At 39.6% G+C, this 18,704-nt stretch overlaps 1 pseudogene; it reads right to left on the bottom strand.

The window, feature by feature from the left end:
• Positions 1-9,986: 9,986 nt before the first annotated feature.
• On the bottom strand, positions 9,987-12,012 carry LOC110286260 (annotated as a pseudogene).
• Between the last annotated feature and the right edge of the window lie 6,692 nt (positions 12,013-18,704).

Raw genomic sequence — 18,704 nt, 5'->3', positions numbered from 1 at the left:
AGAGGCCCATTGGACTTACAAACTTTATATGCCCCAATATAGGGGAATGCCAGGGCCAAAAGAATGGGAATGGGTGGGTAGGGAAGTGGGGGGCACTATGGGGGACTTTTGGGATAGCATTGGAAATGTAATTGAGGAAAATATGTAATAAAAATATTAATAATTAAAAAAAAATAGAAACAGGAGCACTCCCAGTCTCCCATTCACCTTTAATATCTGTATCAATCTAATATACCCTTTCCCTGCAAAATGACACAACAAAAGAAACTACAGGCCAATATCCCTGGTGAACATAGATTGAAAACTTCTCAATAAAATGCTATCAAACAGAATATTGACATATATCAAAAAGATTACCTACCATGACCAACTTAGATTTATTCCTGAAATGCACAGATGGTTCAAGGTACACAAGTCAATATATGTAATAAGCCATATAAATGGACTTAAAGACAAAAAATCACATGATCATTTTAGTAGATGCACAAAAACCTGCCTTTTACAGAGGTCAATCTTCGTCATGAAAAAGATCCTAGAACTAAAGGAACATACCTCAAAATAATACATTTTTTATAATGAGAAAACCACCACAAATACCATACTAATTAGAGGAAATTTTGAAGTAATCCCACTGATGTTAAGAATGAGGAAGAGGCGTCAACTACCACCATTCATTTTCAATATTGTGCTTAAAGCACTAGAACTCAAGAAGGTGGACTCCAGAAAATCAAATAACCCCATTAAATAATGTGGCTCAGAACTGAACAAAGAATTCTCACCTGAGGAATACCGAATGGCAGAGAAGCACCTGAAAAAATGTTCAACATCCTTAATCATCAGGGAAATGCAAATCAAAACAACCCTGAGATTCCACCTCACACCAGTCAGAATGGCTAAGATCAAAAATTCATGTGACAGCAAATGCTGGTGAGGATGTGGAGAAAGAGGAACACTCCTCCATTGTTGGTGTGATTGTAAGCTTGTACAACCACTCTGGAAATAATGAATAGAAAACAAAAATGCAAAACAAGTTTGTGATTTCATTTACCCTAGTCAGAAAGATCAATAAAACAACTTACAACAAATACTGGAGATGGTTTAGGGAAATAGAAACCCTAATACACTTTTAGTGGGATTGCAAACTGGTACAATCACTCTGGAAATCACTATGTGGAATTCTCAAAAATTTGAAAATAAATCTACTATATGACCCAGCTGCATAGTTGGCATACTCACAAAGGCTTGGTATGCCCTTCCAAAGATATTTGTTAAGACATGTGCCTTGATTCTCTATTCACAATAGCTAGGAAGTTGAAATAACCTAAATGCCCTTCAACTGGGGCATGGATAGATAAAAAAAATTGTGGTATTATTCTTCTGTAAAGAAAAAGTGAAAGCATACTTCATTAAATGCTACTCCTAAATAAGGCTGCAGCAGCAAAGAGTCATCCTCTATAAACAGTTCAATGTACCTCCTTACCTTAACTAGTTCACCTAGGTCTGGAAAGGCAAACAGCTACTAAGCTTCTTAAGCTTATCCACAGATACAGGCCAGAGACAAAGAAAGAAAAGAAGCAAAAGTGATTGGCCCATGCTATAAATAAAGCTGCTGGCAAAGGGGCATCCCAACTAAGAGACCACCTGTCCTCCAAGCAGGAGTCAATACAGTCACCATTTTGGTGGAGAACAAGAAGGTTCAGCTGGTGGTGATTGCCCATGATGTAGACCCATTGAGCTGGTGGTTTTCCTGCCTGCCTTGTGTCAAAAGATGGGGGGGGGCGGTGCTCTACTGCATCATCAAAGCAAGCCCAAGCTGGGGCACCTGGTCCACAGGATTACATGCACCACTGTTGCCTTCACATGTTAGGTCTAACAAGAACTTTCTCCTTACCTTCCCAGGGAAGACAAGCATGCTCTGGCTAAGCTGGTGGAAGCTATTAGGATGAAGTATAATGACAGATACAATGTTCCACCACACTGGGGAGGCAATGTGCTGGGTCCAAGTCTGTGGCTCACATTGGCAACCTGAAAAAGGAAAAGGTTAGAGTTCTTGAGACTAAACTTGGTTAAATGCACATTTCTAAGTTTTCAGTACATAAATATAATTTCAAAATAAAAAAAGTAATGATCATTATAGGTAAATGGCTGAAATTAGAAAATATATTGAGTAAGGTAACTCAGATCCAGAATGACAAATAGTTTCTCTCATCTTCAAATCTTCAGATTTGAGTATATATACTGAAGTAAATGCAGAAACCAGGACAATAAAAAGGGGGCAGCTTGCCTGGGTTGGGTAGCAAGAGATAGAAACAACAGGATATAAGATCTAATCAGGGGAATGGGAAAATGGGGAGTGGCTCTTCTTTGAGAATGGAAGATAAATATGAAGGAAGGAGGGTGAAATATCAGTAAGAATGTTGAAAATAACCAGGAATTACAGTATTAATTATTTACCTAAAATGCCTATAATGCACAAAATCAAAATATAAATATACATGTACACTTTAAATGAAATGTTCCCATCTGGGCTGATGATGTTCTCCCTCCAAGAACCAAAGATTTTTTGGAAAAAAACAAAACAAAACAAAACAAGATCAGACCGGACAGGACAGGACAGGACAGGACAGGACAGGACAAGACAAAGCAAGACAAGACAAGACACAACACGACAAAACAAAACAAAAAATAAAACAAAAATACAACATCAGACACAGGAAAACTTTCTTTGAAGTTGTTGGTCAAGGTTGTCTAAGAGACTCCCAAAATATTACAGGTTGTTGCTATCTACCTGGGTTTCTCCTTGGAGGTAAAATCTAAGTCACTATTGCTGAAGACACCATACACATTTGACACAGCTTCCAGAGACCACTGAGTAGGAACTGACGTGAATAAATCTTCTGGTATCAGAATATGCCATGCAAGCTTCCAAAGGCAGGAAGCAACCAACAGCCCTACACAGTTAAGATGCCTGTAAAACACAACAATGACCAGGATGGCAAGATAAATCAAAGGATGCTGTAGTGCTATATACATACCTTAACAGTAAGCAACAGTTCTCTAGTTGGACTTACAACCAACAGATTAGGAAAACATCTTTACCAATCCTATATCTGATAGAGGGATAATATCCAATATCTACAAAGAACTCAAGAAGTTAGACTCCAGATAACCAAGTGACTGTATTAAAAAATTGGATACAGAGATAAACAAAGAATTCTAAGCTGAGAAATACCAAGTGGTTGAGAAGCACCTAAGGAAATGTTCAACATCATTAGTCATCAGGGAAATGCAAATCAAAACAATGCTAAGATTCTACTTCATACCAGTCAGAATGGCTAAGATCAAAGACTCAAGTGACAGCAGTTGCAGGCAAGGATGTAGAGAAAGAGGAACACTCCTCCATTGCTGGTGGTATTGCAAGCTTGTACAACCACTCTGGAAATCATTCTGGCAGTTTCTCAGAAAACCTGAGGACTCAGTTATACCATTCCTGGGCATATACCCAAAAGATGCTCCAACATGTAATAAGGATGCATGCTCCACTATGTTCATAGCAGCCTTAATTATAATAGCCAGAATCTGTAAATAACACAAGTGTCCTTACACAGAGGAATGGATACAGAAAATGTGGTACATTTACACAATGGAGTACTACTCAGCTATTAAAACAAGCACTTCATGAAATTCTTAGGCAAATGGATGGAACTAGAAAATATCTTACTGAGTGAGGTAACCGAATCACAAAAGAACACACATGTTATTCACTAAATGATAAATGAATATTAGCTCCAAAGCTCAGAATACCTAAGATACAATTCACAGATCACTTGAAGCTCAAGAAAGAAAACCAAAGTGTGGGTGCTTCGGTCCTTCTTAGAAAGGGGAACAAAATACTCATAGGAGCAAATAGGGAGACAAAGTGTGGAGCAGAGACAGAAGTAAAGGCCATACAGAGACTGCCTCACCTAAGGATCCATCCCATATACAGTCACCAAACCCAGACACTATTGTGGATGTGAAGAAGTTCATACTGGCAAGATCCTGAGATAGCTGTCTCCTAAGAAGCTCTGCAAGAGCCTGGCAAATACAGAGGTGGATGCTCACAGCCAACCATTGGACTAATCATGGAGTCCCCAATACAGGAGTTAGAGAAAGGACTGAAGGAGATGAAGGGTTTTACAGCCCCATAAGGGAAACAATAATATCAACCAACCAGACTTCCCAAAACTCTCAGGGACTAAACCACCAACCAAAGTGTACACATGGAGCAATTCATAGCTCCAGCCTCATAGTTAGCAGAAAATGAGCTTCTCTGGCATCAATGGGAGTAGAGGCCCTTGGTCTGTGAAAGCTGAATACCCCAGTATATGGGAATGACAGCACTGGGAAGTGGGAGTGAGTGGATGTGGAAACACCTTCATAGAAGTGGGGGAGGGGGATAGGAGGTTTTGGAGGGGAAACCAGAAAAGGGAATAACATTTGAAATGAAAATAAGAAAATAACTAATAAAATTATTTTATTTATTTAAAAAAAAGGACTAAAACAGATCCTGGGGAAAAGGCTACTTACTGGTTTCCTGCCCATAGATGTCAAGCCTTCTTTCTCATTCTACCCAGGACCCAAGCTTGGGAAGGGTAATGCACACCATGAGCTGGGATTTCTCACATCAGTAATTAATCAGGAAAATATCTTCACAGAGTTGCCTATTGTCTAATCTAATGAAAGCATCTTCTAAAATGAAGCCAGATAACCCTGACTGTATCACGTTGACACAAAATAAAGCAGTATGATAATTTATCTATTAAAAAAAAAAACAGCCAGCCAGAACACAGACCTCATTCCTAGTAATGGAATCCTTGTAATTATAGTTATGAGTCTTGTGTATCTTGGAAAGGATCCTACAACTACCAGTTTACTAACCTAGCATAATCTGTAACTGCATTCTAAATCTCTCTCTCTCTCTCTCTCTCTCTATATATATATATATATATATATATATATATATATATAGCCTTACCATTCATCAAGGAAAATTCTCATTGCAACTGACAGAAACCATTACAGAGAAGTACAGCCAATCAAAATGAATAGTTGTAGAGCCCAGTCTCAATAGATACATCTACAAAACACTCTTATAGTTAAGGCTTGGGGAACATTGTGGAAGTAGGGATGGAAAACATTTAACAACCAAAGAATCTGGGAGTTTGGGGGGAGATTGTGACTTCCAGGGTGTTTGAGGCTATACCCATAAGTAGTCTTATGACTACTTAATTAGGAGCTGAAGAGGGACAAAAAATATACTCAGTAATGTTAATAGGAGAAATTCCAGGAGGCTCAATCTACACAACAAACTATAGTCAACTAAGGAGGTCTGTGAGCTGGAAAAATAGTCTTTCCTAGAGAAGGACACATAAATTGGTTAATAGAAAGTGATCAATCCAAAAAGTATATATAAATATAACCTTATACAGACTGACCATGTGTTATTTATGCCCTTAAGAATGTATGCATGCAAACACACACACACACCACTCCCACCATCATCTCCAATAACAACAACACAAAGCATGACAAAAGAGGCAAATAAATAGAAAGATAATAAGGATTGGGTATATGGCACAATTTGGAGGTAGGCAAAGGAACATAAAAATGGCATTTGTATTATTATTTCAAAAAATAAAATACTTTTTAAAAAGAATGTATGCTATAGAATTTTTGGAATTATTCCTGCTGAATACATTCTTAAGCTTCTAGACTAAACAAATTCTCATGACTACATAAAACATAGAAGAAAGACAGACAATGGTCATCCTACTTTAGGCTTTTTTTTTTCTTATTTAGGATGACTAAACTATATAAAACCATGATTATAGTTTGAAAATTTAAAAAGTTCTAACTTTTAAAGAGTATGTTTTCGGTGTTTTAGAATTAAGCATGTGGTTTGCTGAATTTAGAAAATAATGCTTTATCCTCTAAAGTAATGTAATTATATCTCATTTGCTGAGTTTTATTAGTTGATAAATAATCTTTTAAGATGAACTTATAGTTTACTCAAATATGTACATACATATCCATCCATGTTATTTTTATATTAACTCATCAGTAGTTGTCAACATATTTAAAGTATTCTGTTAAATGGGTTAAAATGACCATTGAGGGAAGATGAAGAGTTGAGTCCTGCCAGCACCTGTAAATTTCCAAGATAAATCTTCTTATAGATTTATTACATGATTTAATTCTACTAGTTTATGAAAATTGCTCAAGCACAGATGTAAAAGAATCCAAGAAATCACAAAATAATAAATCCAATGTATAGAAAACCTTTTCAACATCTAAACTTCCTAGGTGCTTAAAATGCTAGGCTAAGTCAGAAATTGTGATATATGCCTTTAATCCCACAACTAAGGATACAAAGGTAGTTATATCTCTGTGAGTCTAAGGCCAGCCTGGTCAACACAGGAAGTTCCAAACCAGCCAGAGTTATGTAGATAGAACATGTCCTCTCCTCTCTTAAAGAAGAAAGACACATCCAAAATAAACAAGCAACACAAAAAGAACTAGACTAAAATAAAATAGAATAATTTTGTTTTTTCGTGTTTTAGCCATAATCCTAGGATACCAGAAATGTCTCAGCCCCAGCACTGTCCAGCATCTACCAAGAATTTTATTCAAATATTTTAATCAATTTAAATATGGATTTTTTTCTTGATGTTCCTCCTTCTCTTTTGTCTATCATGAATTTGAAATCTAGCTTGAACATAGACTCTATATTTAATATACATAAGCACATTTTTAAAAAAAATATTGCTATTGGTCATACATTGAAAGTAAACTGTAAGCTAACAGTGTGGAATCATCATCATAAGAACATGTACTTAAATATCCATAGAAAATGAACACGGCTTGATTAGGTTGTACATACCACAATACTTGAACTTGGCAGTTGTAGACAAGAGGACCAGAAATTCAAGTTCATCTTTGTTTATATATTGATTCTGAGATAAGTGAAATTCTGTCTCAAAAGAAGATGAAACAATAATAGAACCAATTCAAGTTTAGGGTAAAAGTCTAGCTTAGTTGTATGGCTTTTGTCTACTATGAATGATGAGCTGAATTTGATCCTCAACACTGAAATAAAGTCTTTGGTCATTTCATACAGCTTTATATATGATGCATATGATTTTAATTTTATAAATTCAAAAGTGTCCTTAAAGATCAGGTATGGTGGCATATGCCTTTAATTATACCACTCACTGGAGAAGCAGATGCAATCAGGTCTCTGATAGTTCAAGACAGGTCCGGTCAATGTAGTGAATTCTGTCTGTGTCTGTCAGAGCTTTGTAGAGACACCCTATTTCAAAAACAAACAAACAAACAAACAAACAAAACCACACATTGATAGGTCTACTTTGAATTCATGGCTCCAAATGAATATGTAACAGAGGATGGCCTTGCTGAACAGCAATGGAAGGAGTGGTCCTTGGTGCTGAGAAGGCTTGATGCCCCAGTATAGGGGAATATCAGGACAGGAAAATGGGAGTAGGAGGATTGGTGAGCAGGGGAGAGGGGATGGGATAGGTAGTTTTTGAAGGGGAAACCAGGAAAGGGGATAACACTTGAAATGTAAATAAAGAAAATATCTAATTAAAAGAAAAAAGAAAAAATACACCATCTATCAAACGATGCCATTCTGGGGGAATGTATGCTTTAGTGTAGTGGGAAAGTGAAGTTTTTAAGCAAATATTTTGTACTTCCAGAAATACTGGATGGAAAAATAAGAATTTTAAGAGGAACAATAGTATGGCACATGCTACCAAAACATTCAGTTGTTTGAATAACTTATAGTTTACTGGCATTTTCCATTTTGGAGCTGTGCATATGCACTTACTGGTAACACTTTGCCTGTTGTGTTTTGGTTGGAAGTTGATGCTGAAGATTTACCTAAAGAACAGCTTTAGTTTTAAATTCCTTAGTGATAAATAAATTTAAACATAAAAATTTTGATGAGCAAAATCAAAGCTATAAATATTTTATAGAGGGAAGAAGGAAAATGAGAGAATCAGATACATTTATGTAGCAGCATCAGAATAAAAGTCCTTATGGGAAATTCCATAGGTTTTTTTAAAAATTCATTTAATTTCCTATAATGAGCTCCAGTGAATCTTGTTTTTTATTTCTATGTGTCATTTTGATCGACATCTGAACAATGTTCCTAATGCAATTTGAATAAATATTAGAATGCAGTAAGTTATTCACAAACATTTTTAAATTAACCATTGGCTTCAGTTTACTTGGTGTATAATTTTTAAATACTTGTGTATATGTAGGCATAACCAAAGCAAAACCTTAAAGTGTTGTGTTCTGATGTCACAGTTTATTTTTATTGCATTCTCTCCTGTTCTAATAGCCTGCAGCTCTGTGAATACTATAAGCTGCCTTTTCCTTTCTGAAAACCAAACTGCATAGTAGATATTTTTTTTACATTTTGCTTGAACCCACCTAATAAATATATAAACCTGTAGCATTTAGCCAAAATTGTCACCTACTCTGTCATAAGAGGAACAAGTATTCTTAATTAACTAATTAATTAATTAATGATTACCAGAAGATGGATGGCAGAGGGACAACCATTTTTTCCGAGGGTTTTGAAAGTCCCACAGCATGAGGACTCCCCCATGTTCTGACTCAGGAGAGGCGACACCCTAAATCACTGACGAGAAATGGTCTTGATGCAAACTGCAAGAGGTTTATTCAGGAAAGTCCACTGCACTGGAGACAAACCGTATCCCATGCAAAGGTAGAGGAGTCAATGAGGAGCTCAAGGAGTAAGGGGTTTGTTTATAAAGGCAAAAACCACAAACACCTGGCATTTGGCTATAGAAAGGCAAAAACTGCAAACACCTGGCATCCTGGACACAGGTCTAGGGGCTTAAATAATTTCTTACTCTCTGTCAGGATCTTTTATTCCCCACTCCCTCTAGTTACTAGTTCTAATCTTAGAACTACACTTCAATCTCTTCTTCAAGGTTCTACAGAGACTGGCACTGTTGTCTCAGCACCAACAGCTGGACTGCACTAATCCTTTCTTTTACAAAGGTCACTAACCTATTAAGAATCAGCGGGCCAAAGGTTAGCGCAAAAAGGTTCCATCAAAGTGGAAATGAGGGTGGTTATTAAAGAGGCCTTCAGCCACCATGCCCCCAGGGGTTCTGTTTTTTTGGGGGGCTGATGCGGGTTGTCACTGTTTTTCTGGATTGCATCTGCTGAGTAGGCACAGCTTAAGAGGATCAGCAGTCTTTTCCAATTTCCAATTATCTTGGGGTTGCTCAGGAGCTCGCTTCATGTGGGAGGCATGGATCCAAGTGGAGATGCCTTCTACTTCAACAGCGGTGGGAGTGGTCAGCAACAGGATGTAGAAGCCCTTCCAAGGAGGCTCTAGATTTCCTGCTCAATGTCGTTGGACGAGAACTATGTCTCCCACTTGGAACTGGTGTGGCACCATCAAATCTCCTGGTTCATAAGCCTCTTTGAACTGCTTCCAGGCCGTAATTCTGACCACATCTAGGGCTTTCACATGTGCAAACAATGAAGGACTAGGGTTAAATTCTAACATTCCCCTCACCTCAGTGAGTAAGGGAGACCCCCCCATAAAGGATTTCATAGGGAGTGAGTTTAAGCTTTCCTGGGTTATCCTGACATGGAACAAGGCAAAGGAAAGGAGAGCTATCCAGTCATTCCTGCCGGTCTCTATGGTCAATTTGGTTAAGGTCTCTTTTAATGTTCTATTCATCCTCTTTACCTGTCCTGAATTCTTGGGTTTATAAGCACAATGTAATTTCCAATTAATCCCCCATTGGGTGGCCAATCCCTGACTTACCTGGGCAACAAAGGCGGGTCCATTGTCGGAACCTATTACCTTGGGAATCCTGAATCGTGGGAAAATCTCCTCCAGGATCTTCTTGACCATGACATTGGCAGTTTCTTTTTTAGTTGGGTAGGCTTCCACCCATCTTTAAAAGGTCATGTAGGCAATGCTCTTCCTCAAGTTGTAGGGCCAGGATCGTGGAGGCAGGAGATTCCCAACTTAGTCTTGGCCCTTTTTGAGTGAATTTGATCTGGGCCTTCAGTTTAGTCAAAAGGTCTCTCCCCAGAAGTGATGTGGGACACTCAGAGATGACCAAGAAAGAGTGACTCACTTGTCATTTGCCTAAGTCTACAGTATGTGCAGTGGCCCAAGGGTATTGTTTCTGGCCTGTGGCTCCAATTACTATGTTTTGGTTTTGTTTCAGTTTTGAGTTTTCCCAATGGTTGTTTCAACACAGAGTGTTCTGCCTCAGTGTCTACTAGAAAGTCCACAGGGGTCCCCTCCACAGTCAGGGTTACCCTAGGCTCAGGGAGGGGGTCTGAGCCCCATCTCCCCTAATCATCATCCTCTAGAGTCAGGACTTTAGGGGCCTTCCCCTTCTTCTTAGGGCATTCTCACACCCAGTGTCCTTTCTCTTTGTAGTATGCACATTGGTCTTTTTCCAAAGTTTTCTGAATGGGTCTTCTTCCACCAGGTCTAGATTCCTTGTTGCCCAGATACCCTGTCCGTCTATTTTCAGATCATGCTCTCCTACTACTGTGGCCAGAATCCTGCTTAAGTTTCTCTCCTGTCTTCAATCTCTCCTGCCTTCAATCTCTCCTATTTTCCCTTTCTTTTTCCTCGAGCTTTTCCCTCTCTTTCTTTTCTTCCTCGGTCTCTCTCTGGTTAAACACTTTCTCTGCCTCTCAAACTAAATCCTGTAAAGCCATGGCATGTAACCCTTCCAGTCTCTGTAACTTTCTTTTAATGTATGATGCTGACTGCCCTATAAAAGCCATAGCTACTGTGACTTGTTGACCCTCAGAGGTGGGGTCAAAGGGAGTGTAGCATCTATAAGCCTCCATTAACCTTTCTAGGAAAACAGACGGGGGCTCAGTTGGCCCCTGCATTACTTCTATTACCTTTGCCAAATTAGTGGGGCGCCTTGCCACTCCCTTGAGACCTGTCACCAGAGCCCAGCAGTAAACTGTCAACCTCTCTCTACCTTGAGCCATGTTGTAGTCCCAATCCAGTCTGCAGAGAGGGAACCCTGCGTTTATCTCATTGGGCAAATTGGTCGAGGCCCCGTTAATCCCTGGGACATTCTCCCAGGCCTCTAAGAGAATTCTTTCCTTCTCTTCTGTGGTGAAGATAACCTGCAAAAGCTGTTGGCAATCATCCCAAGTGGGCTGATGAGAGATCATTAATATTTCTACCAGGCTGGTTAGTCCAGCCAGATTTTCTGAAAAAGTAGGATGGTTAGATTTCCAGTTATATAGATCAGCTGACAAGAATGGCCAGTACTGAAGAGTCTGGAGAGAGTGGGGGTCTGCAAGTGGCCCCACTACATGTAAAGGAAAGGCAGACATGGTGTTGGGAACCTCATTTGCAAAGGGACTCTGTGGGCACTAGCTTCAGGTCCCAGCTGCTGGTCCTCCGACTGCACCACCACCAGCCCCAGGGGGGCCTCTAGATGCCACGGAGGTGCAGGAACCGGAGGGAGCAAGGGATAGGGAGGAGGAGGAGGTTCTGGACACTCAGGAGTCCCCTCAATCTCGGGATAGATCTTGGGGGGAGCTGAGGGCTGAGGCGAAGGCTCTGTTTTGGGAGGAACCTTAGGTTTCACTTTTGGTCCACGAAGAGCAGGATCCACGGATGACCCATGGGGGTGGATTCTGGACGAAGTCTTGCCACACAGTTTTGTATGGCTGCTGGTCCAGGTGGGACCCAGATTCATCCTGAAAGACAATGGCTTTAATTTCAAAGATTACAGTCAAGTCAAAAGTCCCCTCTTGTGGACATCCCACCTCAAATGTTGGCCACTCAGAAGCACAAAATGTCTGCCAATGTCCCTTCTTGATTTCCACTGAAAGGTTGTGGGCCCTCGACCTAACTTCAGTCCAGTGATCTAATGTCAAACTTAGGGGGGTTGTCACAGTCTGTCCCATTGTCAAAGTCATGAAAAACACAAAACAAACACAAGAGATACACACACAAAGACTTACATATATACAAAACCAATTCAAGGATGCAGAAGGTCGAGGTGATCCTCACCCCCATCCCAGTCAGACTCCTGGAGTCTATCCCCTTGCTCTAAGGTGTCCCCCAGAGTAGCAGTCAGTGATCCTAGCACATTTGCCAATCACACTCCAGGCCTCATCTCAAGACTGGGGTCTCCGTCTCCCATGAGATGTCACAACTGCAAACAGAAACCTCCAACCTTCGCCGGCACACAGAAACAGTTTCAGACAAGAAATTTCACTTCCAAGTGGGTCTTCAGAGATGGGAGTGGTCACCCTATCCTGGACGAGACACAGATAAACAAACCAACACAACAAGCACACGTTCGTTTCAGAAAACAGAAAACAGACACTCAGAACAGAGACACCGGCCGGCACACACACATTCCAGAGGGGATCCCCATACCTCCAAGTTGATTCTCGGGTGTGAGGGGAGGTCACATCTACTAGCCAATGCACCAAATAAAAGACTGACAACGTGAGGACTCTGCCATATTCTGACTCAGGAGAGGCGACACCCCAAATCACTGACAAGAAAGGGTCTTGATGCAAACTGCAAGAGGTTTATTCAGGAAAGACCAGTGTACTGGGGAAAACTCATATCCCACACAGGGGTAAAGGAGTTGATGAAGAGCTCAAGGGGTTTATAAAGACACAAAAACCACAAACACCTGCCATTGGGCTATAGAAAGGCAAAAACTGCAAATACCTGGCATCCTCGAACAATGGGGCTATTTTGGACACAGGTCTAGGGGCTTAAATATGTTTTTTCTCTCTATCAGGATCTTTTAGTTTCTCTGTGTAGCCCTGGCTGTCCTGGAACTCAAGGCCTCAAACTCAGAAATCTGCCTGTCTCTGCCTCCCAAATGCTGGTATTGAAGGCATGTGCCACCATGTCCAGCAGGACAAACATTTTTAATAAAAGCACTTATTAATTATTTAACAAGAAATATGATAATCACTGCGGTAAAAGCCTATTGATTGCTTTGGAACAATTATACTTTAATCCCTTCTGGATTATTTCTTAAGGTTGTGAATCCATATCTAAGAAAGTAACAGCAACTAAATAGCTATCAGTTTAAGTATATATTGGTTTGTGGAATAACGCTTGAAAAATAAAATGTAGGTGTAAAATTAGATTAATGAATTAGTTTAAACTTTGATATGACTTTATATTACAGTTTTGCTCCATATACTGTACACTTTTGCCTAGTTGTAAAATTTGTAACATGGCTACTCTGAAAATGGATCAAATTTAAAAACCTAAGACAGTATGATTCTTCTGGAATATAGATGGAACATAGACATGTCCTTAGTACATACCTTTAATCCCAAACAATGACATCTAGTTAAGGGGCAGAAAAGGTGAAGTTCATAGAAAGACTTGACAGAAGGAGTCAGGGATAGGATAAACACAACTCTCTTGAGAACAGACAGGAAAGAGAGACTACTTATCAGCATTAAGGGAGACAGGGAGAGAGGTAGAGTTTGGTTCAGCTGAGTGCAGTTGAATTGAGTGCACTTCAATTGAATTTGGTGCAGTTAAGTTGAAGTCTGTTTAGTTCAGTACAGTTCAGTTTAGATTTTGCATTTCTGTTCAGTTTGTTTAGTTCCTTTCAGTTCCAGAAGTGAGTGCATGTAAAAAAAAAAAAAAATAGTAAATCTGTTTTACCTCTTCACTGGTCCATGCACCAAGAATTATGTCTTTGAATCTAATTAATTTTAATAAATGCCTAGGCCATAAGCTTTAGCTCATTACTAGTTTGTAAGTTACTTAACCAATTCAAACTATTCTGTCTTTCACCTAGTTAGTTAAATCTACTTAGCATCATTCTTCCATGTCTAGTGTGAATCTCCTCCTTATCTATCCTGAATTCAGGTACCTGCTGGTTTACTACCATCACCCCCAGCTGTTTCATCACTGTTCCTGGGTGAGTTCCCCGTGCCTTTCACTATTTCCCAGAACCATCCCTTTTCTTTACAATGTCATACTTCCTATTTCCTGCCTCAGCTCATTGGGCATAGGCTGTTTTATTGACAGGCATTGCTTATAAGAGATTCTGTTTACAACAGCAGTCAGTGCAATTCATTTTGTCCAGTTGAGAGACAGTTTTTCCAAGCAGAGTAATTCAGTCAGAATTAAGAGGAGTTTGAAGCAGTATAGCTAATTTGAATGAACTAGTTAAGAGTTCAGAAAGATCTACAAATAATGAGTTTATTCAGCAGTAAGTCCTGAAGGCTGAAACATTCTATGTCTAGGTGAACAGACAGAAACTGGAAGCTGATAAGTGGATATTAGCCCAAAAACTTAGGATACCCAAGATACAAGATACATGTGGCAAAACACATGAAACTCAAGAAGAATGAAGACCAAAGTGTGGACACTTGGCTCCTTCTTTAGAATTGGGAATAAAACACCCATGGAAGGAGTAACAGTGACAAACTTTGGAGCTGAGACAAAAGGATGGACCATCTAGAGACTGCCACACCCGGGGATCCATTCCATAATCAGCCTCCAAACGCTGACACCATTACATACACCAGCAAGATTTTGCTGAAAGGACCCTGATATAGCTGTCTCTTGTGAGGCTATTCCGGGGCCTGGCAAACACAGAAGTGGATGCTCACAGCCAGCTATTGGATGGAACACAGGACCCACAATGGAAGAGCTAGAGAAAGTACCCAAGGAGCTAAAGGTGTCTGCAACCCTATAGGTAGAACAAAAATATCGTCTAACCAGTACCCCCGAAGCTTGTGTCTCTAGCTGCATATGTATCAGAAGATGGCCTAATTGACCATCATTGGGAAGAGAGACCCCTTGGTCTTGCAAAATTTATATGCCTCAGTACAGGGGAATGCCAGGGCCAAGAAGTGGGAATGGGTGTGTAAGGGAGTGGTGGGGGGTATAGGGGACTTTTGAGATAGCATTTGAAATATAAATGAAGAAAATATCTAATTAAAAAAAAAGAAAGAAAGAAACTGGAAGCTGAAATCTTCAAGGTCTACCAGAAGATTAGATTCTTCTTCAGAGGGTAGAAGTTTCCAGGGATAGGCCTAGGAAGAATTAGATAGAGACTGAAGGAAAAGCCATCCAGAGACTGCCCCAACTGGGGATCCATCACATATATAGACACCAAACCCAGACACTATTGCAGATGCCAAGAAGTGCTTGCTGTCAAGAGTCTGATATAGCTGTCTCCTGAAACATTCTGCCAGAACATGAAAAATACAGAGGCTGATGCTTACAGTCAACCAATGGTCTGAGCATTGGGTCCCCAATAGAGGAGTTAGAGAAAGGACTGGAGTAGCAGAAGGGATTTGCAACCCCATAGGAAGAAGAACAGTATCAACCAACCAGACTCCCCAGATCTCACAGGGACTAAACCACCAACCAAAGAGTACATATGGAGGGACCCATCACTCTAACTTCATATGTACCAGAAGATGGCCTTTCCTGGCATCAATGGGAGGAGAGGCCCTTGGTCCTGTGAAGGCTCGATGGCCCATTGTAGGAGAATGGGAAGGCAGGAGGCAGAAGTGTGGTGGGGGAGCCCCCTCATAGAAGCAGGGAGAGGGGGTATGGGATAGGGGGCTTCTGGAGGGAAAACAAGGAAAGGGAAATAAAATATCCAATAAAAATAGAGATTTTTTTTTTTTAAAGAAAGAAATGTTCTGAGCTCAGGAGAAGGCATGTATTCACAAAACTTGGGCATAGCTCTCACCTTCTCTGGTCATCTAAGGAAATAAAAGTGACACTGACATTTAAAATATCTGACACATTTTCTATTTTGCCCTCATTGTTAGTTTGGTCTCATTATTTATATAAGGGTTAATTGTCTCAAATAATAACTTGTGGGTAAACAACAAATGACTCTTGAACTTTTAGTTTATTTTATTTGGGGGACGGTATACTTGTGTGATTAGGTAAACTATTCTAGCTCTTTTTGTTCATTTTTTTTTTCATTTTTGAACTTGACAATTAACCTAGTTCAAAAAGCAATTGTTAAAAGACAAAATGTCTTATGACTTACAGTTGAAATAATGAAATGGAAATTTGCCTATGTAATCATGTCTCAAATTGCCCCAAAATTTAGAAGAAAATTTGAAAAGTACAAAGCACAACCAATGATTTTAACTCTCATGATAAAGACTCAAAATTTAAAAATAATACTCTACAAGGAATTTCCAGTGCCACATCAAGGCTTGTACATTTTAAGGATAAGTAGTCTGAACTACATAAATGACCTATTTAAGGATATCTTGAGATAAAACATTTCAAAAACTTTTCAGGATTTTACTCTAGAGGAGAATAAAGCAGAGGAGCTAAAGCAAAGCATATATGCTCAGTAAAAATGACACTCCTTTTTTATAAGTTTCCCTTTTTCTAGGGCTATGAGAGTTGGGTTTTCTTAAGTGAATAAAGAAAGGATAGAGGGAAGTCTGGGTATGACAACTTCAGTGTTCAGATGTATATTTTGTAAAGAGCCCTATACCCAACACGTAAGCAAGGAATGTTTGTATGTGGAAGAACAACACCTCTACACACACACACACACACACACACACACACACACACACTACAATATGTATGATAGGAATCTAGTTTCAGAGGAAATCTACAAAATTTCATTTCAGTTTCCTCCCATCATTCTTCCCCATGTAATAGACCTTGTTAAAACACTTAAAAGGTGGATAATAAAATTAAAAATAAGCAATCACAGCAGTTATGTACACTATCTAGGAAGGCAGATATAAAATATAACTATAAAGACTGAACACCCTCAAGGAACACATAAATATATGATACAAAATATTTTTCAAAATATAAAATGAAAAAAAAGTATAAAACAAAGTGATTTATTTGAAAGAATAAATTATCTAAATAAAATATAGCATACATTATCAAAAACGGTATTTTAGGGTACAATTTCTGCCAGTAGCAAAATATAATAAGTTAGAAAATCTTTTCCTAAATCGTACCTATTAAGATGAAAAAGAAACCAACCTCAAACCAAAGTGAGTGGGAAGGTGGGTAGGGGAGCACCATCAAAGAAGCAGGGGAAAATGTGGATGGAAGAGGATAACATTCGAAATGTAAATAAATAAAATAGCCAATAAAAAGGGGAGAAAAAAGAAAACAAGAGATCAAAGAGAGACAGACTTGCAGGCACAGAAGATACTATAGAAGACATTGGGACATCACCAAAAGAAAATCAAAAGTGTAAAATGTTTCTATTGCCAAATATCCAGGAAATTTAGGAAACATAAAAAAAAAGATGAAACCTAAGAATAATAAGAATAGAAGAGGATGACAATTCCCAGTCCAAAGAGCCAGAAAACATCTTCAACAAAACCATAAAAGAAAACATACTAATCAAAATAAAGAGATGGCCATAAATATATCAGATGCTACACCAAAGAGTTTGGACCAGAAATGAAAATACTCCATGTAAGAATCAAAGATTATCAGCTTGTCTCCTCCTCTGAAGACCCCAGTCTAAAGACCTCTCAGGAAATCTGCTGCATGCAAGGTAAGGGACAGTTGCAGACAACCACAGATGCTGTGAATTGCAAGGATCCCAGAGGACTCAGGAGCCATCCCTACCCCCTCCCATCCTCAAACTAAATCCTCTTTCTGGCCTGTGCCTTCCACTGTGACAGATAATCAGCTTGTCTGCTCCCCTGAAGATGTCATAGTCTGAAGGCCTCCCAGGATAACTGTTGCACAAGGGCAACAGAGCCCACCATCTAAAGGCCTCCCAGGAGATCTGCTGCACCCAGAGCAAATGCTCACCAGGGTGTAGGCCATCTGAAGACCCCAAACTCTAAAGACCTCCCAGGAAGTTAACTACAGCCAGGGTGACAGGGCTGGCAGGAGACATGCAGCAAACTAGGGACATAGTTGGCAGGCTCCAGAGAGAGCTTCTCAGGCCAACTAACACTAGATAAATTGGATGACGAGACAGGCAGAAGACCATAAGCAACAGAAGCCAATATACTTTGGCATAATCAGAACCAAGTTCTCCCATCACAGAAAGCCCTGAACACACCAACACAACTGAAACCCAGGATGCTGACCTAAAATCCTATTTCATGAAGATAATGCAGTCTGTTAAGGATGATATAAATGACTCAGTGAAGGAAATAAAGGAAAACACAGACAAATGACCTTAAATAGAATAAATAAATAAATAAATAAATAAATAAATAAATAAATAAATAAATAACTTAAAGAAATACAGGAAATGCGGGCTGGAGAGATGGCTCCACTGTTAAGAGAACTGATTGTTCTTCCAGAGGTCCTGACTTCAATTCCCAGCAACCACATGGTGCCTCACAAACATCTATAATGGTATCTGATGCCCTCTTCTGTGCCCTTCCCCCAGCCTTAAGCAGGCTGCTCAGACCTGGCTTGCCACACTTGCTAGCCCACCTAGCATGGAATCCTCGAACCTAGGTAAAGTCTATTTTCCAGCCACATCTGTAGTTTTCCTCGAAGATGCCTCTACCTACTGAGTGGCTGAACCTGTTCTTCTGACATAAAGCAGTGATCCTTACAAAGCAATGAGATCCTGTACGTGGTGGGGAATGGGTTTCCCCCCTTTATAAGCTCAGCAACT

Source organism: Mus caroli, chromosome X, assembly GCF_900094665.2.
Source record: "Mus caroli chromosome X, CAROLI_EIJ_v1.1, whole genome shotgun sequence".
Classification (NCBI taxonomy): domain Eukaryota; kingdom Metazoa; phylum Chordata; class Mammalia; order Rodentia; family Muridae; genus Mus; species Mus caroli.
This window is presented reverse-complemented; position numbering and strand designations above follow the sequence as displayed.